Below are 18,706 nucleotides of genomic sequence, written 5' to 3' on the forward strand. Positions count from 1 at the left end.
TACAGTGGTGCGATCTCGGCTCACTGCATGCTCCTTGTCTTGTGCTGGCATTCAAGGGGATGCTTTCAGCTTTTCCCCAATACACATTTCTTTATGAAATACAGTTTGTCTGTTTGTTTGTTTGTTGAAATGGAGTTTTGCTCTGTCGCCCAGGCTGAGTGCAGTGGCCTGATCTCAGCTCACTGCAATCTCCACTTCCCGGGTTCAAGCAATTCTCCTATCTCAGCCTCCTAAGTAGTGGGATAACAGGCGTGTGCCACCATGCCCAGTTAATTTTTTTATTTTTAGTAGAGATGGGTTTCACTATGTTGACCAGGATGGTCTCGATCTCCTGACCTCATGGCATCCACCCTCCTAGGCCTCCCAAACTTCTGGGATTACAGGCATAAGCCACCACACCTGGCCAATACTTCTTTTTTTAAGAAATAAGTTTGTTATCTAGATATTGAAGGATTTTTAAAAAATAGACCTTCAAAACACTCAGGAGGCTTTTCTAGTTTAGTAAATAGTCTTTCTTCATTTCTCAGAAACTCTTATTAATCTTGCTTCCCTATTTTTTATTAGTGATATGCTGATTTCATAGTCACCTCAAACAGGAACAAGGGAATCATCATTGATGTTCCCTCTTCTTTACCCTCTATCACTGCCATCCACACCCTGAACAGGAGCTCATAAGTACACCCTTACTGATCTTCCAGACACCAGTGTGCCATATCCTTCATTATCTCTCTGCCCCTATGTGATGTATGCTTCTCCTGTAAGCATTGCTTTTATTATATCATTTCTATAATAATACTCAAAAAGCATAAAATGCTTCCTTATTGTCTACCAGAGATAAGCTTAAATGGATAAGAATTACTCACTCTTTTCTCCCATGTGACCAGTCTGCTACCACTTAGTGTGTCAGATTTGATCAGAAAATTTTTGTTTCTGGCCTTCATTTGTAGTTCAAATAATTATTCTTAGAAACAAATCAGAGCCCCTGATTTCAAACTTCAATCTAGTTCCCTTGGAGAGTTGGCCTTCAATAATCCATAACCCTCCGTAATCGAACTCTATTCTAGTATCCAATCTTAGTCCATCTATTCCCCAAATGAGAACCTTTTCAATGTCCTGTGAATACACAATGCATCTTTCTGCTGCCAAACCTTTGATCATGCTCTATCCTCCCCTGCAACACTTTCTTTTTCCTCCTGATAGATGGGAAGGTGATTGACTATAACATCTGTCATTCTTGGCTTCTACCAGCACTTCTTGCACCTTTGTGGGAATTGCAAAAAGATGCCCACATTGGATGGATCAATTATATAAAGGCACAGCTTTCCTCTAACTCTTACATTTCTCTACCGGGATGCTTGGCTTATTGTGCTAGTAAGGGTTGGATTTTAGTTCTCTGTCCCTCCCTCACCAGGTGCCTTTGTGTAGGATACACACTGCATGATAGTATATAGCAGCCCTGTTCAATCCATCATCCCAGATCCAATTTTGTTGACCTGGCTGGTGAAGAGAATTTGCTTTTTTCCTCCAGTCTTTCCTTAGGATATTGAAATTCAATTCAAGTTTCATGGACCAGCTTATAACTTAATTCCTGGATGAGGACACCAACCCTTGAAATGCTCTCTTTGCTGAAGAGCATGTACATAATTGCTGTCATAAAATTTAATTCATGGTTATGGTATTGCTTGGTTTCTGAGTACTTCTTGGGTTGGATATATCTTTTGTGATTAGGAGATTTTCATAAGATTAAGAATAGGAGTTAGTCCTTTTCTCTAGTCAGTAACGTATTAAACATAAAACTAAGCACATACATTATTTTGTTAAATCAAAGTTGCCATTTATCTTAGTCTATTTCCTGTTGCTTATAACAGAATACTTTAAACTGAAACAGGGTAATCATTTATAAAGAATAGACATTTATTTCTTATAGCTATGGAGGCTGGAGATCCAAGGTAAAGGGGCTGCATCTAGTGAGAGCCTTCTTGTTGGGAGGGAGCCTCTGCAGAGTACTGACACAACAAAAGGCACCAAATGGTGCAGGGGCTCAGCATGTTAGCTCAGTTTCCTCTTCCTCTTGTTACAAAGCCAGTCTCACTCCCATATAACCAATTCATCCATTAGTTAGTGAATGTATTAATCCATTCATGAAGGCACAGCACATATAACTAAATCACCTCTTCAAGGCTCTGCCTCTCAATAGTATGACATTGGGGATTAAATTTCAACATGAGTTTTAGAGGACAAATATTCCAACCATTGCATGACTAATTCTAAGTTATGCAATGGTAATATTAACCATCTATGATGGTTAATATTACAAGTCAACTGACTGGATTGAGGGATTCCTAGATGGCTGGTGAAGCATTGTTCCTCAGTATGTCTGTGAGGGTGTTGCCAGAAGAGATTGACTTTTTATTTATTTATTTATTTTTTTGTGAGACAGAGTCTCGTTCTGTCGCCCAGGCTGCAGTGCAGTGGCGCAATCTCGGCTCACTGCAAGCTCTGCCTCCCAGGTTCACGCCATTCTCCTACCTCAGCTTCCCGAGTAGCTGGGACTACATGCGCCCACCACCACGCCCGGCTAATTTTTTGTATTTTTAGTAGAGACAGGGTTTCACCGTGTTAGCCAGGATGGTCTCGATTTCCTGACCTCGTGATCCGCCTGCCTCGGCCTCCCAAAGTGCTGGGATTACGGGTGTGAGCCACCACGCCCGGTGAGATTGACATTTGAATCAGTGGACTAAGAAAGGAAAACCCACCCTTAATATGGGTGGGCATCATTCAAGCTCAGCTAGACCAAAGCAGGCAGAAGTAGGGGGGATAAGCTTGCTTGCTGAGCCTTCTGGCTCTCTCTTTCTTTTCCTTCCTGATGCTTCCTTCTCCTACCTGATGCTTCCTTCCTTTTCCCCTGCCCTTGGACATCAGATCCTAGGATCTTCAGCCTCTGGACTCTGGGATTTGCATCAGTATCAACAGCCTCCCTGGAATTATCAGGTCTTTGGCTGCAGACCACAGGCTGTACTGTTGGCTTCCCTGGTTTGGAAACTTTTGTACTTGGACTGAGATACTACTGGCTTCTTTCCCCAGCAGGCAGATGGCCTGTCATGGTATAATCATGTGGCCTATCATGGTGTAATCATGGCCTATCGTGGTGTAATCATGTGAGAGAATTCTCCTTAATAAACCCCTTTTTATGTATGCTTATATCCTATTGATTCTGTCTCTCTAGAGAACCCTAATATCATTGTTTTATGTACCATTAAAAAAATGCTGAAAATTGAACAATGATTTAGAATTTTTATTTTAAATTTGTTGAGATTTTGATTATCCAACATTCTTACACACATATACAATGGAATATATAAGGTAAATATATTGGTTAAGATATTCTTAAAGTTTCTTTACAGATTCTATTTTGAATAATATTCAACTCAGTTGTTAACGCCTGTGCTTTCCAACAGTCTTGTTCTCTGTGCTTTTATGAGCAACAGTAATGCAGCAGTTCCCTTCTTCCTTCTTCCTTCTTCGTTCCTCCTCCTCCTCCTCCCCTCCCCCTCCCCTTCTCCTCCCCCTCCCCCTGTCCTTCTCCCTCCCCCCTCCTCCTCCTCCTCCTCCTCCTTCTCCCTCTTCTCCCTCTTCTCCTCCTCCTCCTCCTCCTCCTCCTCCTCCTCCTCCTCCTCCTCCTTCTTCTTCTTCTTCTTCTTCTTCTTCTTCTTCTTCTTCTTCTTCTCCTTCTTCTTCCTTTTTAATAGAGACACTGTCTCCCTTTGTTACCCAGTCTAGAGTGCAGCAGGTCGATCATAGCTCATTTCAGCCTTGAACACCTGGCCTCAAGCAATGCTCCTGCTTCAACCTCCTTGGACATCAGACTCCATGACAATAGACAATTATAATGAATAATAATTGTTATTCATTTATGTTGTTACTGACACCCAGCTAAAAGTAACAATAAGAACCATTGCTTCTTAGACTCATCTCTATTTTAGAAGAGGTACTAAGTGGAAAAATGTGTCTTAGTGTTGATGAAATATGGGTATTTGTTCAGTTGAGGTCAATTTCAGCTGAATTAAAAGTGAATATCAAAAATTTCAAAAATTAGAAAAATCATATGTATGAAACAACATTGTTAGGTAGAAAAATCATTGGACATATATTACCAGGGCTGTGGTACAGGTTTTGTCATTAAATCATTTGTGACATTTTAACTTCACCTATTGTTTCATCGTTTGAAGAATGAGGGCTTTAGCCCTAAATGATTTCTAGTGGCTTTCCAACACTAACAGTCAAGGTACCCCAAAGCAATGAGATTGAAGTTTGAAGTCTTTAGCCCAGATTCTTGTCCAAGAGAAAAATCCCTTGGACTGAAACTTTGTCCTACAGATTTGAATTTAATAAAATCTGGCAGAAGCCATGTGTGGTAAAGGATGGGCTCATGGGAGATGATAATATGTAATCCCTATCCATCTGAAGAGAATCATTCATATACAAACTCTCTTGAGGATAGGAGAGAGAAAGTAATCAAGAAGATTATTGGGAGAGTTCATTTGTATGGAAAAAGCTAGACCCTTGGAGAGCTCCATATTTTTCTCTGAATATAGACAAAGAACCAGAGACATTCTGCTCAAAGAAAATTAGATTGCAAAATGGTTAATCCTCCCCAAATGGAAATCTGGTAAAAAATTTATGTGTGGAGCCTAAAATATACACAGCAGAGCCAAGTGACTCAGTCAATTTAGAAAAGATCACATTTTAATTAAATGCAACGGCAGAGAGAAAGAAGAAATATTATCCTGTTTTTCAAAGATACATAAAACTACTGTAAATATGATGGGTAAGTAATGTTATTTTATTATTCTACAGTCAAACCATGCAATACACAAATAAGAGCATTTATTTTGTATTATCATGATCCTTTAGCCCCTTTCATTGTAGTTAGGCCTCCTCAAAAAGCAAGCACCATTGTTTATTTGAATATATTATATTCAAAGAGTGCTGGCTTAAAAAATAAGGTACAGCTGCTAAGATGATTCAATGTTTTATTATCGTTTTTCTTTCACATTAAACAAACAACTTTAATGTTTGGGCTGGACTGTGACCTGGGTAAGAACATTTTTGTGTGATCTAAGGTGACAAATTTGTACCAACTTGTTTGTATCCACAGATTAGGATTTGTAATTGTACATGGTATATTTCACCTAAGGAGGGAAAAACAGATGGCTTAAGGGGATATTACAATGTTTCCAAGAATTTTCAAGTTTCAAAAATATACATTTTGTTGAACTTTTAATAATCAGTCTCCTTAAATTCCACTGTTTTAGGTAAGTGTCTTTAATCGCTTTACTTCATTATATGAAGAATCAAAATCCTTAACACCTAGTACATTTAGTGTTTAATAAAAAAGAAACAGAGGAAAGAATATGTGTTTAAATTCAGACAAAACTGGGATCAGTCATATACAGACAGTGTGACCTCACTTAAGATAGTTAACTCCTCTGAGTTCTGATTTACTCACCTTTAGGATGAGATGTGTAGTCCAAATTTGTTGGGTGGCTTAAATATGATAATAGATGAGAAGTCACAAACACAGTTTCACACATTAAAAAATAAAAAACTCTCAACAAGTGGTAGCTACTGTAATAAGCAAACACATTGAGAATATATGGACCTGTATCTGAAGTGTGGATAGGAAAAGGAAAGTGGACAAATAGGTTTTGATTTCCAGCGATGTAATAAGCAGTAGTCGTATGTTATAGGTTTCTAATCCCATAAAAATTGCTAAGAAGTATATGTATATAATTTTTCTCTTGATATCATGAGAATACTTCAATAAAATTGGTCATATATGAAAGGGCACATATTATGTCAAAACATTCACTTGAGCAATTTTTAAAACAAGTAATTTGGCATCATGTGGACAAGCATAAAAGCATGCACAAGGCAAACTTGTCTGGGGAACAAGCTGATTTGTGTAGGTGATATATTTGTCCACAAACAATAACATTTGTTCCCATTTAGTTAAACTACATCTACTCAGAGTGCCTTATTTTCCTTTTTAGGATTATATGTAGAGGAAGAGAAAGTTATCCTCGGAAATCATCGTCTCAGACTTTGGACAGCATTTGAACTGAATAGTAATAGATTCTTTTGTTTTTTTTTTTTTTGATCAATGAGCTTACAAGCACCACTACTAATGAATCTGTTATTCAGTGTAGGCCTTAAAGGAATGAAAAATCTAGTGGTTTGAAAGCATTGTAGAACTTAATCTTGCTACGTTCCTCTTGCTTTTCTTGTGGCAGTTTCTCTGGTATTAAGAGAAAACTACATTTAAGACAAACCTCTTCCCCATTTCACTCATTTGGTTCTCACTTAAGTTTTAAACATCTTTGCATTCAGGCTATTGAAGACTTGAGATGACATTTATAATATATTTACTAGAACAGTTCTCAAAAACAAGTCATTAGTCAGCTACTTTGATATGATTCTCTTAATCAAAGATTTATTGGGATAGTTAGAAAGAGTCAGATAAATATTCTCTCTACTTGGGAGATGGGAGGCTTAAGCAGTGCTCTGTGGAAGATTTATGCTAAATTGCTTTATGCCATCTTGCATTTGATTAACTTTTATCAACCAGAACAAAAAACCCTTTCTCAATGCATCATTTATGTGAACTTTATAAATGAACCATCTTTTATTGACTGTATAATTCACGATGATAAAGTCATTTTTAAAGCCTCTGAAGGGTAAGCAATTAACACAGAGATTTTTGGTATGGTGTTTCTGCAACAATTTTATATTGAAAAACCCAAGTACACTACTCTGCAATCTGAAACTGTAAAGGATTTACATGAAATGTTAGGCTTTCCTGAGAACAGGTAGAAAAGGTAAATGGTTCTATCCTATCACCTTGTTGATGCCACAAACAGTTTTTGATGAGAGTAAGCCAAATCAAAGTTTGAATAAAACATTTGATTTATGAAGTGAGTTCCATATGATCCAAAAGAATCCACACAGGTCTCCATCATTTGTACATACTTCCTCAGCCTGAGATTTCAAACAAATACTACAGTGGCATTTTTAGATCTGAATGGCAAAACTTAGGTAAATTGTGCTGAGTGTTCAAACTTGACACTCAGAATTGACGTTAGTTCAATTAGGAAAGACACTTTCAAATAAATGTAAAGGTGCTTTCTGGTGAATGTGAAAAAAACGTTACTTCTCTGAGCAATACAGATAGCAATGGAATCTTATTGTAACTCTACTTCATTAGCTATGCTTCTTAATAGTTTCTTACATAGACATGTATTTCATAGTTAAAATTTTGAAAAAGGTGAAATAAATGGATTATGAAAACAAAGTAGAGATAGTTTCCAAAATTGTCTTGTCTGTCCTCAAATAATAGATATTTTCAGTCTCCTTGCTATTTCTGTGGCCACATAGTCTTTTCATATGCTTATGTAAAAGAAAATTTAGTAATGTTTCTTCTTGTTCCTCCAGGTCTATTGTATTATTTTCTTTTCCCTACTCTTCCCCAGAAGGCTGACTTCTATGAATTCGTTTGCCCTCTGGCTTCTCTAAACTCTTTCAGCTCTATCTACTTCCAATTGGGATCCTAACAGATATGCTTGGCATTTTACCTAGGGGCAGCTCATTCGTATAGAACTGAGATATAATTAGAATTAAAAGATAATTTCTAAAAATTTTGTTTACAATTGACACATAATAATTGTGTTTATGGGGTACAGTGTACTATATCAATACATGTATACGTTGTATAATGACCAAATCAGGGTAGTTAGCATGCCCATCATCTCAAAATTTATCATGATTTTTGGTGATAAATTTCAAGATTCTCTTTTATAGCTATCTTGAAATATACAATACATTGATACCAGCTATAGTCACCCACTGTGTAGTAGAACACCAGAATTTCTTCTTCCTGCCTAACAGTATCTTTGTACTCATTGACCAACCTCTCTTCCTCTTATCTCCCCCAATCCCTGTCCTGCCTTTGGTATACATTACACTACTCTCTACTTCTATGAGACTGACATTTTTAGATTCAACATATGAGTAAGATCATGTAGTATTTGTTTTCATTTAACATGATGTTCTCCAGGTTCATCCAACCGTCACAAATGATAGGATTTTATTCATTTTTATAGGTGAATAGTATTCCATTTTGTATATATACCACATTTTCTTTATCCATTCATCTGCTGAGGGGCACACCACTTGATTCCATCTCTTGGCTATTGTGAATAGTGCTGCAATAAAAATAGGAGTGTAGGTATCTCTTTGATAAACTGATTTTAATACCTTTGGATATATAACCAGAATTGGAATTACTGGATTGTATGGTAGTTTTAATTTTTTGAAGAACCTCCATACTGCTTCTTATAATGACGATACTAATTTATATTTCCACCAACAGTATATAAGTTTCTCTTTTTTCTTATCTTTGCAAGCTTTTGTTATTTTTTGTCTTTTTGATAATAGTCATTTTAACTGAGGTGAGGTGATATTTTATTGTGGTTTTGATTTGCATTTTCCTGATTATTAATGAAGTTGAGCATTTTGTCATATACCTGCTGACCATTTGTCTGTCTTCTTTTTAGAAATGTCTATTCAGGTCTTTTGCCCATTAAAAATTAGTTTTTTTTTCTATCGAGTGGTTTGAATTTCTTATATATTCTGGATATTAACTCCTGGTTGGAAGCATAGATTTCAAATATTTTTTCTCATTTTATAGCTTGTATCTTTACTGTTGATTGTTTTCTTTGCTGTACAGCAGCTTTTTAGTTTGATGCAATCCCTTTTGCCTGTTTTTGCTGTTGCCTGTGTCTTTGAGGTCCTATCAAAAGAAGAAAAAATGATTGCCCAAATGTCATGAAGTGTTTCCCACGTTTTTATTTTCAGTAGTTTAACAGTTCCAGGTCTTATCTTTAAGTCTTTAAAGTATTTTGAGTTGATTTTCATATATGGTGAGAGATACGTGTCTAGTTTCATTCTTCTGAATGTGGATATCCAGCGTTCTCAGCACCATTTATAGAAGAGACTTCGTTTCTCAGTGTGTATCCTTGGTGCCGTGGTCGAAAAGAAGTTAGCTATAAATGTATGGATTTATTTCTGGCATCTTTATTCTATTTCATTGGTTATATGTCTGTTTCTATGCCAATATCATGTTCTGGTTATTATAGCTTTGTAGTATATTTCAAAGTCAGGTAGTGTGATATCTGCAGTTTTGTTCCTTATGCTCAAGATTATTTTGGCTATTCAGGATCTTTTGTGGTTCCTTATGAATTTTAGATTTTTTATTACTGTGAAGAATGTCATTGCCATTTTGATAGGGGTAGCATTGAATCTATACATTTCTTTGAGTAACATGAGATTTTTAAAGATATTAATTCTTCAAAATCATGAACATAGAGTATCTTTCCATTGGCTTGTGTATTCTTCAAGTTCTTTCATTAGTGTTTTTCAGTTTTCATTGTAGAGATCTTTCATCTCCTTGGTTAAATTTATTTCTAGATATTTTACTATTTTTTGTAGCTATTGTAAATCAGATTGCTTTCTTGATTTTTTTCAAGATCGTTTGCTATTGGAGTATAGAAAAGCTGTTTATTTTATATGTTGATTTTGTATGCTGCAACTTCATTGAAATGATTATTTAGTTCTAACAGTTTTTGGGTGGAGTCTTTAGGATTTTCGCTATATATGATCATCTACAAACAGGAACAATTTGACTTTCTCTTTTCTTAACCTGGAAGAGATTTATTTCTTCCTCTTGCCTAATTGCTGTGGCCAGGACTTTCAGTACCATGTTGAATACAAGTGGAAAATGTGATCATCCTTGTTTTGTTCCAGGTGTTAGAGGAAAAGAGTTCCACTTTTCCTCATTCAGTATGATGTCACCTGTAGATTTGTCAATACAACCTTTCTGTGTCATTATATGTTCTTTCTATCTTAATTTGTTGAGTGTTTTTATCAGGAATGGATGTTATAGTCTATCAGTCTATCAAATGCTTTCTCTGCATCTGTTAAAATGATCATATAGTTCTTATCCTTGATTCCATTAATATGATGCATCAGGTTTCTTGATTTGTGTATGTTGAAAATACTTGCATCTCTGAAATGAGTCCCACTTGATCATGGTGAATGATAATTTCAATGTGTTGTTAACTCTGTTTGCCAGTACTTTGTTGAGGATTTTTGCATCTATGTTCATTGGGGATATTGGTCTACAGTTTTCTTTTTTGTCTTGTACTTGGCTGACTGATATCAGGGTAATGCTGACTTTGTAGAATGAGTTTGGAAGTATTCCCTCCTCTTAAATTTTTGGAAATGTTTGAAAAAAATTTTATTAGCTCTTCTTTAAATATTTTGTAGAATTCAACAGTGAAGCCTTCACGCCCTTGGCTTTTCTTCCAATGAAGAGTCTTTATTACTGCTTCAAATTCATTATTCTTTATTGATTTATTCAGGTTTTCTATTTCTTCATGATGTAATCTTGGTAGGTTGTATGTGTCCAAGAGTTTATCCATTTCTTTTAGATTTTCCAATTTGTTGACATACAGTTGTTTATAATAGCCTCCTATCATTCTTAGTTTCTTTTTTCTAAACTTTTATTTTGGGTTCAGGGGTACATGTGCAGGTTATATAGGTAAGTTACATATCATGGGGGTTTTGTGTAGAGATTATTTCATCATTCAGGTAATAAATATAGTACCTGATAGGTAGTTTTTCAACCTCACCGTCCTCCCACCTTCCACCTTTAAGTAGGCCCTGGTATCTGTTGTTCTCTTCTTTGTGTCCATGTATACTCAATGTTTAGCTTCCACTTTTACATGGGAACATATGGTATTTGGTTTCTTATTTTCTATGTTAGTTTACTTAGGATAATGGTCTCTAGCTCCAAACACGTTCCTGCAAAATACATTATTGTGTTCTTTTTTATGGTGGCATGGTATTACATGGTGTATATGTACTACATTTTCCTTGTTGAGTTTACCATTGATGGACATTTAGGTTGATTCTATCTATATCTTTGCTATTGTGAATAGTGATGCAATGAACATATGGGGGCATGTGTCTTTATGGTAGAATGATTTATATTCCTTTGGGTATATTCCCAATAGTTGGATTACTGGCTCAAATGGTAATTGTGTTTTAAGTCTTTGAAAAATTGCCATACTGCTTTCCAAAATGGCTGAACGAATTGACGTTCCCACCAGTTGTATAAGTTTTCCCTTTTCTCTCCAGCGTCTGTTATTTTTTGACTTTTTAATAAAAGCCATTCTGATTTGGGTGAGATAATATCTTACTGCTGTTTAGATTTGCACTTCTCTAATGATTAGTGAGGTTTAGCACATTTTTTCATACGCTCTTGGCTGTGTGTGTGTCTTCTTTTAAAAAGTATCTGTTTATTTCCTTTGCCCACATTTACTGGGAAAATTTGTTAATTTGTTCAAGTTCCTTATAGGTTCTGGATATTAAAACTTTGTTAGATGCAGAATTTGCAAGCATATTCTCCCATTCTGTAGGTTGTCTATTTACTCTGTTAATAGTTTCTGTTGCTATGCAGAAGCTCTTTAGTTTAACTGGGTCCCACATGTCAATTTTGGTTTTCGTTTCAATTGTTTTTGGCATCTTCATCATGAAATCTTTGCCCTAGCCCACGTTCAGGATGCTATTTCCAAGGTTATCTTCCCAGTTTTTTAAAAAAAATAGATTTAGGATTTACATTTAAGTCTTTAATTCACCTTGAGTTGATTTTTTGTATATAGTGTAAGGAAGGGGTCCAGTTCCAATCTTCTGCATATAGTAAGCAGGTTATCCCAACACCATATATTGAATAGAGAGTCCTTTCCCCATCTTGTTTTTGTTGCCTTTGTTGAAGATCATGTGATTGTAGGTGTGTGGCTGTCATTTCTGGGCTCTTTATTCTGTTCCACTGGTCTATGTGTCGGTTTTTGCCCTGTATCATGCTATTTTGGTTACTGATCCATTGTAGTGTAGTTTGAAGTCAGGTAATGTGATGCCTGCAGTATTGTTCTTTAGCATAGGATTGCTTTGGCCATTTGGGTTCTTTTTTTGTTCCATATGAATTTTAAAATAGATTTTCTAGTTCTGTGAAGAATGTCATTGGTAATTTTATTGAAATAGGATTGAATGTACATTGCTTTGGACATTATGGCCATTGTTAACAATAATGATTCTTCCTATACATGAGCATGGAATCGTTTTCCATTTGTTTGTGTCATCTGTGATTTTTCTCAGTAGTGTTTTGTAGTTCTCCTTGTAGAAATCTTTCACCTCCCTGATTAGATGTATTCCTATGTGTTTTATTCCTTTTGTGGCTATTATGATTCGTATTGGGTTCTTGATTTGGCTCTCAGCTTGTGCATTGTTGGGTGGGATTGCTGGTGCCTGTGCATGTGTTCACACTGGAGGCAGCAGCATTGGCCTAGCAGAGTGCTTGTGCATCAGTGGTTGGGAGGCAAATGGGGCATGCTTGGACTGGTGGGGCAGGTAAGGCCTGTCCGGTCCTATGTACTGGCAAGCAGTGGGGTGACAGTGTGGGTGAGTGCATGCTGGTAAAGTAGTGTGTGGAGTGTGCCGTGAGGATAGGCTGTGGGTGGGCTGGTACATGTTGGTGGGAGCCGATCTGCTGGAGCTCTGTGATGGTGACATCAATAATTTGTATTTTTGTATTATCAGTTGTAATGGCTCTTTTTCCATCTCTGACTTTATCAGAGTCTTCTGTCTTTTCTTCTTAGTCTAGTTGAAGGTTTGTTGGTTTTGTTTATCTTTTCAAAAAACCAATGGTTTGTTTCACTGAAATTTTGTATGATTTTAAAAAGTCTCTATATTGTTTGTTTCTGGTGTAATCTTTGTTCCATTTAGTTCCAGTTTTTCTAGTTCCTTGAGGTGTAATATTAGGGTGTTCACTTAATACCTTTCTACTTTTTGATGTAGGCATTTATTACTATAAACTTCCATTTTAGAAGGGTTTTGCTGTATCTTTAAGGTTTTGGTATGTTGTGCTTTCATTTTCATTTGTCACAAGAAATTTTAAATTTCCTTTTAAATTTCTTCATTGACTCATTTGTTGTTGTCCAGGTGCATGTTGTTTATGTTCCATATATTTATACCATTTCTAATATTTCTTCTGTTATTGATTCCTAGTTTTATTCCATTGTGGTCAGAAAAGATGCTTGATATGATTTTGATTTTAAAAAACTTGTTTGTACTTGTTTTGTGACCTAAGATTTGATCTATTCTGGAGAATGTTCCATGTGCTGTTGAGAAGAATGCATATTTTGACATGGTTGGATGGAATGTTCTGTGAATGTCTGTTAGGTCCATTTGGTCTAGGCTGCAGTTGAACTTCTAAGTTTCTTTGTTGATTTTCTACCTGAGTGATCTGTCCATTGCCAAAAATGGAATGTTGAAGTCTCTACTATTATTACATTGCATTCTTTAGACCTATTAATATTTGCTTTATATATTTGGGTTCACTAGTATTGGGGGTATATATACTTAGAGTTATTATATCCTCTTGCTGCATTGACCCTTTTATCAGGTATGATGGCCGTCTTTATCTATTTTTTTAACCATTCTTGACTTAAAGTTTATTTTATCTGATATAACTATAATTACTTCTGCTCATTTTTGGTTTCCATTTGCATGGAATATCTCTTTCTATCTCCTCACCTTTATTTTTAGTGTGTCTTTATAGGTTAAGTAAATTTTCTGATAGAGAGCATAAACTTGGGTTTTCCTTGCATTTTTGTAATCTATTCAGCCACTCTGAATAATTGGTAAATGTAATCAATATATATTCAACCATATAATTGTTTAATAAGAGTTCACTAGTGGCATTTTGTTACTTGTTTTCTGGTTGTTTTGTAGGTTTTTTCATCTCTTTTTCATCTTCTACCGTCTTCCTCTGTTGTTAAGTGATTTTCTCTGGTAATATGTTTTAATTCAGCACTATTTATATTTAGTGTATCTATCACAGGTTTTTGTGTTGTGGTTACCACATGGTTTACAAAAAATTTATAGTCATAACAGGTTATTTAAAACTGATTACAACATAAATTTAGTAGCAAAGTGAAACAAAAAAGAAACAAAAACATACTCCACACTTTAACACCATTTCCCTGACACACATTTTGACTTCTCAATGTTTTAATTTATATCTTTTAGTATTATCTGTCTTTTAACCAATTGTCATTATTTTCCTTAAAAGTTTTTCTTGGCCGCGTATGGTGGCTCACACCCGTAATCCCAGTACGCTGGGAGGCCAAGATGGGTGGATCACAAGGTCAGGAGTTTGAGACCATCCTGACCAACATGGTGAAACCCTGCCTCTACTACAAATACGAAAAAAAAAAAAATTCCCTGGTGCCTGTAATCCCAGTTATTCAGGAGACTGAGGCAGGAGAATCACTTGAAACCAGGAGGCAGAGGTTGCAGTGAGCCGACATCACACCACTGCACTCCAGCCTGGGTGACAGAGGAAGACTCCATCTCAAAAAAAAAAAAAAAAAAAAAAAAAAAAGAATAGTTTTTCTTTGTCCTTCATACTAAAGATATGTTATTTATAAGCCAGAATTGCAGTGTTATTAATTTTTCTATATACTCACCAGTGAGTTTTATACCTTCAGTTGTTTTCTTGTTACATGTTATCTTTCTTTTCTTTCAGAGGGATGAACTTTCATTAACATGTCTTATAAGACTGGTGTGGTGTTAATGAATTCCCTCAGCTTTTGTTTATCTTAGAAAGTTTTTCTCTCTCTTTCATGTTTGAAGGATAGCTTGCTGAGTACAGTATTCTTTGCTGGCAGTAATTTTTTTTCTTCATCACTTTGACTATATCATTCCACTCTCTCCTGACCTGAAAGGTTTCTGCTGAGAAATCTGCTGAAAGCTATGTATATGTGATATATTTATTTATGTGATATGTATAATGTGATATGTTTATTTTTATCTTGATGCTTTCAGTATTCTTTGTCTTTGATTTTTGATAATTTGATTATGAGATGCACTGGGAAATTCTTCTTTGTGTTGAATTTGGTGACTTCTCAGCTTCTTTCTGTTCCTGGATGCCCTCATCTTTCTCCAAATTTGAGAAATTTCTAGGCCTTTTTCCTCTTGTATCTTTTGGGATACAAGATTAAATGGGGATTAATTTCCTTGATGTTGTTCCATAATTCCTGTAGGCTTACTTCACTCTGCTTTTTTTTTTTTATTGTTTATCTCACATTTATTCTGTGCCAGGTCTTGTGAGAACTCGTGTGTGTGTGTGCATGTATGTATATTAATATTTCAATACATATTTAATATTATATATTACATTTAATAATACATATTTTTCTTTGTTTATTAAAATTTTAATTTTTAAAAAATTTTTTATTTTATTTTATTTTAAGTTCTGGGATATGTATGCAGAATGTGCAAGTTTGTTACATAGGTATACATATGACATGGTGATTTGCTGCACCTATCAACCTGTCATCTAGGTTTTAAGCCCTGCATGTATTAGGTGTTTGTCCTAATGGTCTCCTTCCCCTAGCCCCCAACTCTTCGACAGGCCTCTGTGTGTGATATTCCCCTCCCTGTGTCCATATGTTCTCATTGTCCAATTCCCATTTATGAGTGAGAACATGTAGTGATTGGTTTTCTGTTCCTGTGTTAGTTTGCTGAGAATGATGGTTTCTAGCTTCTTCCATGTCCCTGCAAAGGACATGAACTCATTCTTCTTTATAGTATCTGCATAATATTCCATGGTGTATATGTGCCACATTTCCTTTATCCAGTCTATAATTGATGGGTATTTGGATTGGTTCCAAGTCTTTGCTATTTTAAATAGTGCTGCAATAAGTATACATAGGCATTGTGTCTTTATAGTAGAATGATGTATAATCCTTTGGGTGTATACTCAGTAAAGGGATTGCTGGGTCAAATGGTATTTCTGGTTCTAGATCCTTGAGGAATCACCACACTGTCTTCCACAATGGTTGAACTAATATATACTCCTACGAACAGTGTAAAAGCATGACTATTTTTCCCCAGCCTTGCCAACATCTATTGTTTTCTGACTTTTTAATAATCGCTATTCTAAGTGGTATGAGATGGTATCTCATTGTGGTTTTGATTAGCATTTCTCTAATGACTAGTGATGATGAGCATTTTTTCATATGTTTGTTGGCCACATAAATAAATGTCTTCTTTTGAGAAGTGTCTGTTCATATACTTTGCCCACTTTTTGATGGAGTTGTTTGTTTTTTCCTTGTGAGCTTGCTTAGGTTCCTTTTAGATTTGGGATATTAGACCTTTGTCATATGGGTAGCTTGCAAAAATTTTCTCCCATTCTGTAGTTTGCCTTTTCACTCTGGTGATAGTTTCTTTTGCTGTGCTGAAGCTCTCTCTCTCTCTCTTTTTTTTTTTTTTAATTAGATTCTATTTGTCATTTTGGCTTTGTCGAAATTGCCTTTGGTATTTTAGTCGTGAAGTCTTTGCCCATACCTATGTCCGGAATGGTATTGTCTAGGTTTTCTTCTAGGGTTTTTATGGTTTTGGGTTTTACACTTAAGTCTTTAATCCATCTTGAGTTAACTTTTGTATAAGTTGTAAGGAACGGGTCCAATTTCAGTTTTCTGTGTAAGGGTAGTCAGTTTTCCCAGCACCATTTATTAAATAGGGAATCCTTTCACCATTGCTTGTTTTTGTCAGGTTTGCTGAAGATCGGGTGGTTGTAGATGTGTGGTATTATTTCTAAGGTCTCTGTTCTGTTCCATTGGTCTATGTATCTCGTTTGGTACCAGTATCATGCTGTTTTGGTTACTGTATCCTTGTAGTATAGTTTGAAGTCAGGTAGCATGATTCCTGCAGCTTTGTTCCTTTTGTTTAGGATTGTCTTGACTATATAGGCTCTTTTTTGGTTCCATATGAAATTAAAAGTAGTTTTTTCTAATTCTGCAACTTCACTCTCTTTTATTCTTTTTTTTTTTTTTGCTTCTGTTTTTGAGAAATTTCATATGATCTGTCTTTGAGCTTGCTAATTCCTTCCTATGTTTTTTCAAGTCTGCTATTGAGGCTTTCTAATGAGTTTTTCAGTTGACTTATTGTATTCTTTTTTCTATCATTTCTGTTTGGTTTCAAAAAATGGTTTCTATTTCTTTGTCAATTTTATTTCTGGATTATTTTCCAAACTTTATTCAATATTCTTGTGATACCCTGAACTTCTTTAAGATAATTATTCTGAATTCTTTGTCAGACATTTCACAGAACTTCAATTTCATCTGGGTCTACTACTAAAATTTTATTGGTTTCTTTTGATGGTGTCATATTTCCCTGAGTTTTCCCCATCCTCATGTCTTTATACTGATGCCTGTGCATTTGAGGGGGTGATATGATTTGGCTGTGTCACCATCCAAATCTCATCTTGAGTTGTAACTCTCATAAATCCCATGTGTTGTTGGAGGTTCCCAGTGGGAGATACTTGAATCATGGGGGCGATTTTCCCCATACTGTTCTCATGGTAATGAATAAGTCTCATGAGATCTGATGGTTGTATAAGAAAAAGAGGACTCACAGTTCCATGTGGCTGGGAAGGCCTCATAATCATGGCAGAAGGCAATAGGCATGTCTTACATGGTAGCAGACAAGAGAGAAAGAGAGAAAGAGAGCCAAGCTAAAAGGGAAACCTGTTATACAACCACTTTCAGAAATGGAACTAAATTAATTACAATTTTATAAAACTCATATCTCATAGATATTCTAGAATGCTGTTTTAAAAATGCATCAGCCATTGATCCTTAAGAGTCTTGATTTAAAGCTGTAAAAGCAAGACTTGAAAGGACCAAATTATTTCCAAGTAACGTAATTGCATCCTAGAATGCAGTTCCAGGATATTATTGGGAATACAAATATATCAACCACTCAAAAAGGTAAAATTCACAACATCTGATATATAATAAAAAATTTAAAGATATGCAAAGAAGCAGGAAAATACAACTCATGTTGAGGGGAAAATATCAATCAATACTAACTGATCTAGAAATGACACACATGATAGAATTTGTAGAAAACCTGTGGTTATAACTATATTACATATGTTCAACAAGGTAGAGGAGAAATTGAACATGGTAAGAATTGGAACACATAAAAATTTCCAAAATCAAACTTATAGAGAAGAAAATTTTAGACAGTTGAAACGAAGTTCATGATGAAAAATGCTGTATATTCTTGCCATTCACAGTAGTTATGACCATTAAATTAGTGGTTACTGAACAATTCCCCCTAGGGGAAAATATAAGGTCTCAGTCCATTTTTGCTGCTAAAATATAATATCTGATACTGAGTAATATATAAAATATAATATCTGATACTTTGTAAAGAACAGTTCACACCTTTAATCCCAGCACCCTGATAGACTGAAGTGAGAGGATCACTTTTGAGCCCAGGTGCTTGAGACCAACCTGAGCAACATAAGGAGACTCTGTCTCTACAAAAAATAAAAGAATTAGCTGAGCATGTTAGCATGTGCCTGTAGTCCAGCTTCTTGGGAAGCTGAAGTGGGAGGATCACTTGAACCCAAGAAGTCAAGGCTGCAGTAAGCCACGATCATGCTACTGTACTCCAGCCTTGGTGACAGAACAAGACCCTCTCTCAAAAGAAAAAAAAATGAAAGAAAGAAACAAGA

Source organism: Papio anubis, chromosome 3, assembly GCF_008728515.1.
Source record: "Papio anubis isolate 15944 chromosome 3, Panubis1.0, whole genome shotgun sequence".
NCBI classification, from domain to species: Eukaryota; Metazoa; Chordata; class Mammalia; order Primates; family Cercopithecidae; genus Papio; species Papio anubis.